This window comes from Malaya genurostris, chromosome 2 (assembly GCF_030247185.1).
Source record: "Malaya genurostris strain Urasoe2022 chromosome 2, Malgen_1.1, whole genome shotgun sequence".
Classification (NCBI taxonomy): Eukaryota; Metazoa; Arthropoda; class Insecta; order Diptera; family Culicidae; genus Malaya; species Malaya genurostris.
Genome location: NC_080571.1, coordinates 302,116,406 through 302,131,173, shown reverse-complemented (window position 1 = coordinate 302,131,173; position 14,768 = coordinate 302,116,406). Strand labels below are relative to the sequence as shown.

The 14,768-nt window shown below is 37.7% G+C and overlaps 1 protein-coding gene across 1 annotated transcript in view; it reads left to right on the top strand.

Moving 5' to 3' along the window:
* Nucleotides 1-1,508: 1,508 nt before the first annotated feature.
* The window catches only part of LOC131430842 (protein expanded), a 93,274-nt gene continuing 80,014 nt past the window's right edge, over nucleotides 1,509-14,768 (top strand). Inside the window, exon 1 of the mRNA XM_058596070.1 lies at nucleotides 1,509-2,618. The gene's annotated coding sequence lies outside the window, so the exon portion shown is untranslated. The remainder of the gene's footprint in view (nucleotides 2,619-14,768) is intronic.

Below are 14,768 nucleotides of genomic sequence, written 5' to 3'. Positions count from 1 at the left end.
CGAATACCGGGAACCAGGATAGCCGGAATCGGTTTGGTTTGTTGCCTACTGATAATGACTATCGATTTGTGTAGTTTGAGACCGGTTTAGAAACTTTTTTACGTTTTTTATTTCGCCGGTTTAAGTGACGGTGTACAATCTTGAACGCACTTTACCCTCTAACTCCGGAACCGGAAGTTGGATTCGAATGAAATTCAGGAATTTCGTATGGGACCACGAGACCTTTCATTTGAATCTAAGTTTGTCAAAATCGGTTGAGCCATCTCCGAGAAAACCTAGTGAGATTATTCGACACACACACACACACACACACTCACACACCCACCCACCCACACACACACACACACACACACACACACACACACACACACACACACACACACACACACACACACACACACACACACACACACACACACACACACACACACACACACACACACACACACACACACACACACACACACACACACACACACACACAGAGACACACACACACACACACATACACACACACATACACACACATACACATACACACACACATACACACACACACACACACACACACACACACACACACACACACACACACACACACACACACACACACACACACACACACACACACACACACACACACACACACACACACACACACACACACACACACACACACACACACACACACACACACACACACACACACACACACACACACACAGAGACATTGCTCAGCTCGATGAACTGAGTCGAATGCTATATGACACTTGGCCCTCCGGGCCAATTTTCACTAGTCGGTTTTTCAAGTGATTGCATAACCTTTCTATATGAGAAAGGCAAAAAGAAATTTCCTAGAATGGACATTAAACGCCTATACGTTCAAAAAAGTTTTGTTTTGTTCTACCTATGCTAAATACTTTATATTGCATGCCAAAGTTTGGCCAAAAATGGGAAAAGAAAGCAAATAGCACGGGATAACGATAAGTATCGAGTCCGGGGTGGACCTAATGTTGTCGCTTGTGTTCGAGTTCGCCGTCGTTCACAGGTATAACATTTCTACAGCGAAGGGGGGGAATCAAAAGTGATCGACTTGGCTCTCAACAAAGAAATGTAACATTTGTTCTGGCTATAACAGATACTTGATCGTCTTGAATACCTCTTAATGCAAACATAACAAAACCGTTAAATGTTCTTAAGTACACAAAATTCAAACGTATTTGAGTTATTTCGAATAAAATTTAGAATAAAACGAATCCAGCCATTCAAGTTTCCAACTCACTTTGTAAGCCTCCACGTTCCACAACTTGTTGCTTGGCATTTGTGTGTCTCGTCTGTTCTCCAGCGGCTTGTTTTGCTGCACACTATCATAATCCCGTAGCATAGTCGCACGAACACTCAGTCGAATGCTTACTTGTGCTCGTTAAAACGTGTTTCTAGTTGGAACGAAGCATACTTTAGTGCTTTTGAAAATATTTTCGTTTCAGTGCTTTCAGTTTGCAGGAGAAACTTGCTTAAGCTGCAGCGTTGAACCGGACGGTCCCGCAAAGACAGACAACTCGTGTGTGATTTTGTGTAGTAAGAGAAGCCCCCTTCGCTTTGGTGTTACTGTTATTTTTCGGAAAGCTTCTGGAAAGCGGCTACATGTGAACAAGGAGTATGTGTGTGAGAAAGAGAGAGAGGCAGGAGTAAAGCTGTTCGCTCGTTCCGCCCCCTTTCGCCTTCTGGTAGTGCAGCGAATGTGACATGCAGTTGCATTGCAATCACGTTGCATTATTTTGTCTAGCGAAGCGCGATTTTTTGTCAAACCCTGGGACGCAGTTGCTGAGTCGAAGAAAACATTTTGCGATGCCTTCATCCTAGTGGACTACGGTGTTCTGCGATTCCAATGCGGCCGATTATCATGTAATCGCGAGAGCCCAGTGAAATTTTCAAACATTCCAATCGAACATCAACAAGCTCATCGATAAGTGTGAAATGTATAATATCAGATATAGATATAAATATTTATAGTCTTCCAAGCAACCGCGAGGAAATTTGCATATTTGTTTTCCAACCATTACTTTGTCTATGGGTGTTGTTATATCGAAGCGAAAAGCGAGAGAAAAATAAGCTAGGATATTTTTATGAATGCATTATAATACAAAAAAGCGTAAAGTGACCCTAATTTGAATGAAGGTTTAAAACGGTGAAAAAAAAACAAGCAAAGCAGTAAAACGAGTAAAAGGTACCAATATATGTTGTAGTTTGCTTGTGCCAAGGAAACACGTTACCTACCAAGCAATGTCGATCATGCAATGAGTGCAAAAAATGAAAGAATAATGAGAAAATGCGCATGGTAATTGAATATGACATCTCGATAGAACGAGGAAAACAGAAATATCGTGTTGATAGTTGAGTGTCAAAATTTGTTCTATACAAAACTAATACAAGGCTGAGGAAGCAGAAGTGATTTTTTGCTTTGAAATACGCAACTTTTCACATTCAGCGGTGGCCAATCGTTATGCAAGCTGTCTTGCAAAACTCCGTCAATCGACTTAGTAAACAGTAAATTTTGGATTATCTAGCAAAAAGTCCTGGTTCTATTTTTGAGGAGGTTAATCTCATCAAACAGCATGGTAAGTAAAATGTTACCATTATATACTTCCGAGCAAATGTATTTTATTACGAGAATGTCAAAAGTGATCATAGATGTTGTTAATTTGCTAACTTAGGAAATTGTAAATAGTAGCAAAACAACAATATTAAACTCTTTCGAATCGTTCAAATGTCTCACTAGCAGCGTTCAGTGTATAGGTTCAATAAAGGCATCAGTGTGCGTTACATTCGATCTCAATCCTTGGTTCTCTTCCTCTCTTTCTCAGCCCAACCATTTGGGCAGGTAAAGCTTGCGAAAAAGCGTAAGAGCGTCAACCGAGAATACTCACACAACCGAAAGTACGCAAAGGTTATAGTATTGACTCAGGAATTTCATGTCGCTGATAGTTTCATAATACGGCATTCCACGAACGGGTGACCCAAAGACATGGCGCTCTCACCACAGAGGAAACGTACTGACGCATACCAACGGGGGAACAATTTCTGTTACTCAGTGCTTCAAGTGACTCAAGACAGCGAAACATGATCAACTTTTCAATTTCAGAAAGCTATTCGATAAGACGCAAGAAGAAAAACGTTCACTAATTCTTGAACATTTTCTGCAATCTTAGCTGATCGGTACCAATACCAAATTAATCTCGAACATAAGCAAAATTTTCTCAATCTAATTAGTTTCCTTCCAAGTGACAAAATGAATATTTTCACATCTATAAGAAATTAAATTGGTTTTTACTTACTTCCTGGCGGCTGCATGACTGGTTATTCCTTTATATTTCAAATGATTTGGTATAAAGAAACAATTGCTTTACGTAGTTTTTAAGTTTTTCTTAGTTTTTGCTTTTCTCTACAGAAAAGATGTTGCTGGAGAAACCGACTTTTGATCGGAGCTCCGGAGACTCATAGTGTTATATATCATTCGCCTCAGCTCGACGAGATCGAAAAATATATGTTTTCTTTTGAACGTTTTTACTTTTTTCTCGGAGATGGTTTAACCGATCTCAACAAGATTATGCTTGATTGAAAGCTATTAGTGACTTGCAGCCTCGTTCAAAAGCTATTATTTAATTTTGGGCTTCCGATTCCAGAGATATGATTGTTGAAATGACCGCACATTTTATCCGCACAAATGCTTCACATTTGGCCAATAATCAAACTCAAGTGTAGTATTACTCTTATATATAGTTTCTGGAATGTTATCGATTATGCGATGTCCAAAATCTGCCCAAATTTGTGCCCAATGAAAAAATTAAAAATGAGATTATTTGAGTGACAAGAGGAAGGTATTATCACACTGTTAGGAGGATTAAGAAGTGATGCTTATGTGTAGTTTTTGACTTATTGATTTATTCGATCATAAAAATAAATTATTTGAATAAATATAAACTCGTTATTGTTCCATAGATTACGATCTGAATGTTTATCCCGGGTTGGCAGTTCAGTGCACTAATCGTACAAGTTGTCGCATGTTCGAATCTTCCGACCTGGAAGGAGTCGTAGTGTCAATAGGATAGTAGCACTAGCTGTACAATGGTTCTGTACATTAAGAAGGTTTCTGTACATTAAGATTCCACAGGAGGGAATGTAATACCAAAACTTTGCTTACGTTTAAAGTCACATTAGTTGACATGCTTCAATGCAACAATATCTATGCAATCACTATAAAAAAGTACTTCCTAACAAAGCCCTGGAAAGCCGAGCACCATCCGATCCATCCGTTTAATCGAAAAAAGCCTGCTAATAAGTTTTATCCGAAATCAACTTTCAATTTCGGAATTACGAGTTATTGAATGCGATTGGCTTGAAAATTGGAAGTTTGAGTTATAAAACAAAATGGTGAAAAATCTACCAAGTGTAATTGTTCCAATTCGCAAATCCTAATGACAGATAACTAACCTTTGAATTTGCTAATGATATGCGGTTTAGAAAGCAGGTGGCTGAACCGATTTGGCTTGGACTTATTCAAAGCTACAGTGCATTCACCTTTTATGAAAGTGACAGAGTAAACGTCAATGTGATTGAAACAGGTGGGGAAATGAAGACACTTTAGTATTGGTAAAACGAATCTAAAGCGACCCTTACACGAGACAATATTATTGTCAATACAAGGAGTATTGACAATACTTTTGATCGTGTAATGGAAACTTCATTGGATTGACGAAAATATTGTCAAAAAATCAAAACTGCTCATCAATCCGACAATACTTTTTCTCCAGAGAGGAAACTGTCAAATATGTGCAATGACCTCTTCTCTCAATATTTTAAAATTCATTTGCAATATTTAACGCGCCAAACGCTTGAATTTTTCGAAAAACTCGGACTCAAGTTATCAAGCCAATTGGATTGATGGTATTGACAATACTTTGGATTGACAATAATATTGTCACGTGTGAGGGCTGCTTAACACTTCGTGAAATCAAAGTATACTCTGATTCAATACGTCATACCGTTTGCTGTTTTCCAGGCAAATTAGAAAAATGCTGCCGTGCTGTTTAAGCTTTTATGAAGTGCGATAAACCTTTTTTCCTGTAAGTTTCCACCAATTGCCAACAACAATGAAAATTAGGAATAAATGGTTACTGTTTAGCGGAATCGAGATAACCAAGAACGTATTTGTTTCTAGACATTTCACACGTTTTGATTATGAAAATACTTGTCTGGAAGTAGCATGAACCAAGTTACTATAATAAAAATTAAAATATAATGTATAACGATTTTTTTTCAGAAAGCAAACAAACAGATCGAACTAAACGGTTCGAATCTATAGTTCGATCGGATCTTGGATCCCAATTAATCCAAGACCGATCCAACTGAAAAACAAGAACTGAAGTTATCCTTGAAAAAACATAAAATAGACGAACTTTGAAGCAAAATGTTACATTTAAGAATTTATTATAATGAAGAAAACATTAATAGTTTTCTCCAGCTTCGCCAAAAAGATGTCCAAATTGCATTCCCGCACAATCAGCCAGGGATAGTTGAAAAAGATGGGGCCAAATATGTATCTCGTTACATTACTCGTAGCCTTATGAAAGATTTTCTAACAATAGCAAAACGAACGGAAGATGTTCTACAAAGTTCTGAAGAAGTAGTTCGTAACGAAACCTAGGCAAAGGAACTCTCTCTCTCTCGGGAAACTACTTCAACCTTCTCAGTATGAAGGCATGTAACCAATAAAATGAATAATTTTTCCACTATCTACATAATATTATAAGTGGTAATTCTGAATCCATTGGGTTTAGAAATCCGAGAGATGTCAAATAGCGCACTTTCGAACATTTCAATAAACAATTCCTTGAAACTTCTGATAAGATTTCACGCATTAGGATGCCTTATATGGGCAAAATGTTGGAAGAAAGAAGAATTCAGCAATGCAAAATGAAGCGGAATACCAAGAGAAACTCAGCTAAAATATTTGATCGTGTAAAGCAGAAAATGAGAGATTCAGCTCTACAAAAAAAATCAAAGAAATTGATTCTTTCGATTTTTTTTAAATAGATGAAAACTCAGTTTTTCTGCTTTATGCTGCTAGCCATCTTGTGAGGATTTCTACTTTTAATATCTGATCACAAATTTGTTGCATTTCATTAGTTTCTAGTACGGGAAAAAACTGAATTCATGCAATCTATATTGTACTATATTCGTCAAGCACAAATTTGTTTTTCATGTATCCAGCAAAAGCATACCTTATGCGCTGCCTCATCTATTTCAATCACATTGAATAAAAGTCAAACGACGCTCCAGCTAGTGGAATTGACGATGCATACCAAGGATGGCCTACTTGGTGGTTTCTGAAAATTCCAACAATTGTTGGAGTTTAAAGTGAAGCTAGTCTTTACTTAGTTCTGAATGCCAGCTGAACTTAAAGTTTCAGATTTATATATTTATTTACTATTAAAGTTATAATGCGAATTAAAATTAAATTCACTCATTACCGTCAGTTATCCGAACCAATCGATTGGTGGCGGAATTCATTCAGAATACGTCATTGAACTGAATTCTGCATTGATTCGAAATTCGTATTGAATTACGCATGGTTTACCGAATGAAATTTTATCTCGTTTATTCAGATTTGATTCAAGTTCCAGTAAAATTGCATTCGATCAGCTTTCTAAATGATTGCATGGCATTGCATATCGATCTTTTCAGAAAATAGAACATGTAGTATGGCAAATCATGATTTGTTTCAGTGCAGCAAACATCAACAATGAGGTCATGGAGTAGAGATTGAGCTTGAGCTTGAGCTTGAGCGGCCGCCCCTGGTTGCTACTCCGTTATTGATCGGGATCAGCTGACATTGCACAGAGAAATTCTGTAAGATCAGACCTTCACTGTGCAACTTCTGGTAACCTCGAAGTATATTGATTAGTACCGGTGCCGGCCAGGTCCGGTTGTAGGTCCGCTTAAGGATAGGTGGTATGTTAGTCCAACACTTGTTGTTACTAGAGGCCGTGTATACTACTGCGCACTCCACAAGTGTCACGGGGGAAGGATACTTGTTAGTAAAAACTTTAGTAATTGTAGTATTCGCGCGCGATTCAGTATGTTCCGGTTTCAAGACGCTCGGATGCATCACTAAACTCACTGACTTTCTGAGTGAGCGTTTCAGCAATATCAGATACTGAAATCCCGGGAAGTCTTGATTCCTTGTTCTTATTCATGAAAACTGAAGGCAAATTTAAAATACTATCGTGTAACGAACCAAAACTTCCGTATTTTTTCTAAATGGAATGACCTACTACAAAATAAACGAGTGAATAGGATCCAGACAAAATAGTCGATTCAGTGGTTTTTTGATTTTGATTATTTATTAAATTTATTAATAGATTGGGCAACCGGCTACCGAGAAAAAAATATTAATTTATCAAACAAACAAGTATTTTTTTACTACTTGTTCAACATACCGATGTATGTTATCTCTGTTATTAACCTTGTAATATTAAAGGGTTTGCGCAAAAGTTGATATTTATCATTGAATTAAAAAAAATAACTCAAAACTTCTGCAATTGTCGCTTTTTTCGATATGGAAGCAGGAACACAGTGGATCTATTCTTGGCTTATTTCTTTTCCGCCGGATTCCACATGGCATCTAGGCTGGTTCTGCTCGGAGAAAGCTAATACCTTATGATCAAAAAAGAACCGGAAATTTATTAAAAAACGCAAAATTTCAACTTTTAATAAATTTTTTTATTATCGCCTTCAAAGTACTCTCCTCATGCGGCAATACATGCATGCCAACGCTTGATCCAATTTTCAATACAAGTTTTATAGGCCGCCGAAGATATGGCCTTTAGTTCACGCAGCGAATTCTCTTTTATGGTCTTCTATGGTCTCAAAACGCGTTCCCCGCAATGCAATTTGAGTCTGGGGACGAGGAAAAAGTCACACGGGGCCATATCTGGAGAGTACGGTGCTTGGTTGATGATATTGGTTGAGTTTTTGGCCAAAAACTGCGACACAACCAACGCTGTGCCAACGTTTTTGGCACCAGCCGAGAAGCGACGCGTTTCAAACCCAAAACATCAGTTAAAATGTGCTCGGCTGTTCCATATGAGATGCCCAACAACACAGCAATCTCTCTAATGGGTACAGAACGATTTTGCAACACGATTTGCTTCGCCGATTCAATGTTTTTTTCAGTAACAGATGTTGTTGGGCGGCCTGGGATCTCATCATGATCCAAGCTTGTACGACCACCTTTGAAGCGTTTATACCACTCGTATGCCTGTGTTTTTCCTAGACACGATTAACCAAAGGCCTTTTCTAACATTTTCGACGTTTTGGAACACTTAAATTAATTTGCAACACAAAATTTGATGCACGCACGTTGTTCTAAATTTTCATCCATTATAAAAATCGCCACACGAAAATTTTTCATTTTCTTTGTATATACGCCAAACAAAAACTAATCGTACGATATGTGTCAAAATTTGACAGAATGTGTATAAAAGTGTTGCCAACGTTGAGGGAATAAAAGTTTACCGATTGGACAAGCGCGGGAATTTTAAAATGAAAATTCCGGTTCTTTTTTGATCATAAGGTAGGTACTATTTATCTCCTAGTGGACCCCAGCCCATACAACAAAGAGGTCATGGAGTAGAGCTCAAAAAATATTTCACCGATCAATGAGCAAAAATTACTACCTCCCTAGAAAGAAAGATGCAGTGATGTTGCTGAACGCACTCTTAGATTGGGTATAAGAGCGGGATCAGACACAGCAGAGCCAGGTCTGTACCCAGGATTTCATTTCGGGAGGGGCCCAAAGATTAAAAAATAATGTTATTGAAGATTGCTTATGTAATTCTCGATGTATCTTTTATGTTTTCAACCTACCCACTGGAACTGATATTGTATTACATTCCACTAAGTTTACTGTCTTGTTATTTCTGTAACACATGTCTGAGACATTCTAAATAATTATATGGTTTTGATTTCGGGAGAGGCCAGGGCCCCTCGTGCCCCCCCTTGGGTACGTGACTGAACAGAGCCTACTTTAGCTTGAACTCAAAGTAGTCGCTCCGTGCAGCTACCCAACATCCAATGAACCGAACGTTCACAAAAAAGCATGTGAATAAGTATGTGCGGCATTTTTTCTTTCATTGTGCAGCAAATTTCACCGGCAATCGACTGGAAGCTGTTTGCTCTTTCTAACAAAAAGCGCGTCACCAGCTTTCGGAATTTATTGGCCTATTTTGCAAACTCTCGGCAGAGGCCAATTTAGTCGTATTCTAAGCTTACCTTACCAAGCCGATTTTTTCAACCAGACAAGACCGGTTATCGTAGTTCCTTAGTGGCCGCGAGCCAGTCGCGTCAATGTCACTTCGGGGCGCCGCGGAACGTCGTTAAGGTATGCAAAAATCTAACACCGCATACGTGCACTGTCAATATAAATTTAATTGTATATTGTAGCAAATTTATGACATTATCATGCAGTATTATTCCCCGCTGCAGCAACGTTTTCATCGCTAGACGATGAGTGCAGTCAGTCGGAATTTGAGTTTACCATAACAAGAATTGAACCTTCGAGAATGCAATTGTTGTCACAATCACCAGATCGTAAAACCGATCGCTTGGGAGGCAACTATATGTGACCCCCATTACAGGAAGTGACATCAGTGTGAAGCGCTACGCGATTGAAGAGTGTTGATTAGTTGACTGTCGATTCCTTTTGAGAAGTGAGATTAAAAATGTGAGGAATGTTGAGCCCCAAATTGTTGCTCATCATTAGCATCGTTTCGAGAAACGATATCGGAATGTTAGAGCGTTTCCGCCACCTGGTAAACATCATGCCTTGAATCGAATGATTGTTATTTGCATTTGCATAATAAATTCCCCACAGGTGACGAATGATTGTTGACTCACCGAGTGAAGCTGAACTATTTTTTATGTTCTAGTAAATTCACTGTAAATATCCACATATTTTTTCATTTCTTCATGTGGATACAGTGTGAGGCGTACAATCCGCTGTTTGCAAAGAACTCCCGTTCGATAACTTCAACCGAGTCGAACTCGTCGAGTAGTCAACCACTCCAGTTTGCACAAGAATAACTTCAAATATATAGGAGAGCACTCGACCATCCGCCGGTTCGGGGCGGTATACCAAAGTCTATGTAGAGTGTGGTTTTTGCAAAGCCATTGGAATGCGGAAATCATAAACTTGGGCAAGAGGTGCGAAGAGTGTGCTCGCGCTGAAGTGCTTTCCAGTCGGTTTTGTTTTGGTGTCTGAAAATACTCTTGATAGCAGATATTTCGAGGTTTGGTTGCAATGATAGGATTTTTTAACACTAATTTTTGAGAAACGGCTCGAAAGCAAACTATACTGCAGAGCTCTGCAGATTTAAACGGTTCGTGATAACGTCAAAGTAGACGTCTGAGTTGGCAGGTGAAGATAAATTCATTCGAGTGTGTGTGTCTCACGCGATTGGTAGTAATTTAAAAATCATCCGTCCGATCAATTTCCCATTGTACCACAATCGCGGAACATCCGTTTGGATGTACTTCGTTCGTCCGCTCACAGTACATGTAGTAAGAGCTGATATCACAATGAAATACACGGCATCCATTCCGAAGATTCCATCAAACCGAAACCAAGACCAAGCACAATCAAGGCAACCCCACGTTCGATGATCGATAGCAAAATTATGTGGCATTGGAATTCCACCATTCCACCATTCTTTCATCGGACATGGCATTCCATTGCGCTGCGATCGCACACACAATAGCACCAAGGCCTGATTCTGCGCGTTGGCATTTCGGAACGATCCATTCTACCGATTCAATGAACGGTGCTCGACAACCGGTAGCCCGTTTATAAGCGATAACACATGGTTGAGATACTTTTATGGAGACAAACATCGATGCAACCCGATGGCAGCCGAGATAGAGAGAGAGAAAGAGAGACAGAGCGCGTTCCTTCCCGCGGACGCCAATGGATTTACTGATCCAAGACGGGAAATGGACCCGTCCGGCAGGTTTCGGATCCAGTTCCAGTTTTTCTTCCCCGACGCTTGCACTTTTTGTCGCTCTTTACGTTCGTATTTTCTGTACATCGTATTTTCTGTACATCGAATGGTTTTCAGTACAGCTAACTACCGAAAAGTAAACGGTATTCGCTTCAAAGCAAAATGAAGTTCATTCTTAAGCTATACTAAGGAACTGCTGATGATAAAGTTTATCTAACTGGCTCAAACTCTCCGCTGCTTTGAACGGTGGCATTATTCTTCAGCCCAAACCTTTTCCAAGCTGTTTCGAATTGATGTTCATTATTTGAACCTGATCACACTCGGTGAACTAGATCGAGTTTCAGAATTGAATCATGCGCATCAAAGAAACTCCCTGTTCGATACACAATTACGAAACGAAAACCGAAGCCGTTGAAACGATAAGTATACATATTAACAACAACAATAGAAACCTGTCCAACAAGCTTAACGCATGCAGCTTGTGAGCTGCGGCCAATCGATGGCTAACCAAAAGGAAATGGTTGCATAATTCGCATTGCATAACACGCACGTTTCTGCTGCGTTTGCCCGTAATCGGACTTGGGGAAATCGATCTATCCATGTGTTAGTGTATTCGAGCACCCCTGGTGATGTGGATCACACACAGAATAAAACTATACCAGACCGTAATAATTTGACGCGTGCTAACGTCAGAACAATTGACCTCGATAGTTTGATGCTAGCGAAAAAGAAAAAAAACAACAAACATTCTCCGTTCGCCGGCAGAACAGTTTCCCACATATCTTTAGATTTATTTGTTTTCTCACAAAAAAAGCATACCGCATTAATTCTGCTCCACTGCTTTACAAAGCAAACAGTAAATTGCTGCTATTATCAAATTAACGTTTCTCTATGATTTGCAAGCTGTATAAACAAATAATGATTTGTTTTTCTATTTGAATCTCTCGCCAACAATCCCAGGCTACACGTTTTGCCACTTGCAGGATGGAATCAATGGAACCATGTTCTGTTTTGTTGTGCTGTGTGATCTTCAGGTCAGCAGGTTTCAAATAGTTTAACAATAATAATTTTTTATCCGATTTCATTGTACTTTACTTGAAAATTAGTTATCAAATAAATACAAATATACTGTTACACTTTTGTCGGTGTTGTCGGAATTATCAGACAGTACGACAGCCGTCAGGTATTAGAGCGGCGTTTTAGCAGATCAGATATTCCGCTTTGATCTATAAGAGAGATTCGATCAGCTAATCAAATCTTACCCTTTTTGCATTGTTATTCTAATCATGGGTTTTTAGACGGATTGTAGGATGAACTTAAACTACTGAACATAACGTCCTCGAAATCAGCCAGCAAGTTTTACCATGCTGACGGATAATGGGCTGCAAATTTTGATATTAGGGATATAAATAAGCTTGTGTCGTTTTTTCGGAATTTGAAACTTTATTGACAAAAGGTGGTTGCAAATTCAATATTCAAAGTTTTGTCCATCGCTAGCAATTACTATTTCCTATCTTTCTGGCCATTCACGGATAGTCCTTTTTAAAAATTCGACTGGTCGTAATCAGGTTTAATAAGGTGCTAAACGTAGCTTTAGAATGAAGCAACTATTAATGTCAACAGTGTTGCCAGAGTTTTAAGACTCCTCCGTGATCCTTTCACTCAGTTGCAGCCACTCATAATACACCACTCCTAGCTGGTCTCACTATATACAGAGTAAAACCTCCATTCCATGAATATTCTGAACGGGCGTTGATGATGATGCATGGCCGTGGTATCCATACGTTGCTCAACGTTTTCAATTATCGTAATCGACCCATTTTTTATCGCCAGTAACAATTCGATGCAAGAAACTTTTTCTATTGCGCCGTTGAAGCAGTTGTTCGAAGAAATGGTGTTGGACGTTAGTTAGCCTTCAATTCATACGGCACCCAATTGCCTACCTTCCGGAAGTTCTTCTTGAATATGCGACGGGTCTTGATCGAGCATTTTCTCCAATTCTCCATCTTCCAACTTTAGTAGCACTCAGACTCGTTCTTCGTCTTCCAAATTCTATTATACCGTGCAAATTGAAAATAAAATGAAATAATGAAAGAAACTTCTCTCAAAAACACTATTCACTACAAAATTCGAGATTTTTATTTTTAAAAGCCCTTCTTTATCCACCTAGTGGTGTGATTATGGCATAATTCTTCAAAACAATCTAATGAAAATGTTTTCAATCTTTTTATTAAATATTTTCTGATACTAATTTGGACTCATTTTTGACACTAATTAATTCAGATGAATTCGAGTAGTTCACAAAAGTTGCTTCAGTGTTTATGACACATTGCCCTAAAATTTTTTTTGAGTTGACACTAAATCTCGATGTTTCATGCAGTTCTAAGACTTTTGGCATAAAAAAATTCAATTTCGGAATTCTCGCGTACTTTCCCCTATGGTGATTTCTAAAGATCGAATTCTTACCCATATTCGATTTAGCTCAAATTTTGCATGGGAACTTTTTTCGAGGTGTTTAAACTTTTGAGCACAAGCGCTTTAAGAAATTAGAGGTGATCCCATCTCCAGTGTAATAAAAACAACTCGTTTCGTCGGTTACGTCACTTATACCATCATATCTTCGGAACCAGGAGCCACAGCAATTTGATCTTTGAACCTAATCAATGGCCCAACAGTAGCTTTCAAAAGTTAAAATCGGTTTAGCCATCTCCGAGAAAATTTAGTGGTAAAAAAACAACAGCTTGAACCGCTTGATAAGTATTTTGAAAAGAGCACAGTATTTTTGCAGATCACTATCCTTATCTTTTGCCTATCAATGAGCGAAAAACAGAAATTGTGTGAAGTTGGCAATCCACTCCATCATCCAGTCATTCGCTTGTAAGATACCCTGATTCACTCCCTGCCCCTCCCCGTTGTCGATATACTTGAGCATAATACAATATAATATAATATAATATAATATAATATAACAAAATATAATATAATCTAACATAATATAATGCAATAGAGTATACTACAATATAATATAATATAATTCAATATAACATAATATAACTACAGAGAACAGGCATCCAAGCTAGTACAAACTTCTTTTAAAAGCTGTGTAAAGCATACAAGTGAAAATCCGTTAAAAATCACCGTTGCACACGGCTTTGCACGTATGAATGTCTGTTGGATATCTTTTCTCTGTGATGTAACATAATATAAAAAAATATAACACAGTATAATTAAATATAATATAGCACAATATAATATACCATTACACAATATATTCTAACAATATACTATAACATATAATATAATATAATATAATATAATATAATATAATATAATATAATGTAATATAATATGATATAATATAATATAATAAAATATAATGTAATATAATATAATACAATAAAATATGATATAATGCAATGCAGTATAATACCACAACATATTATAACATCACATAACAGAAGATAATATATGATATATAATATAGTACTGCAGGAAATATAATATTTCATTGTATATAATAATAATAATTATTATAATAATAGTAATAATAATAATAAAAATAATAATAATATTAATAATAATAACAATAATAATGATTATAATAATAATAACAACAATTTATAATACAATGTAATTTAATTCAATTCAATATATAACAAATAATGCAGCAAACAACAGAACCACATATTGCAATATACTATGATAAATATT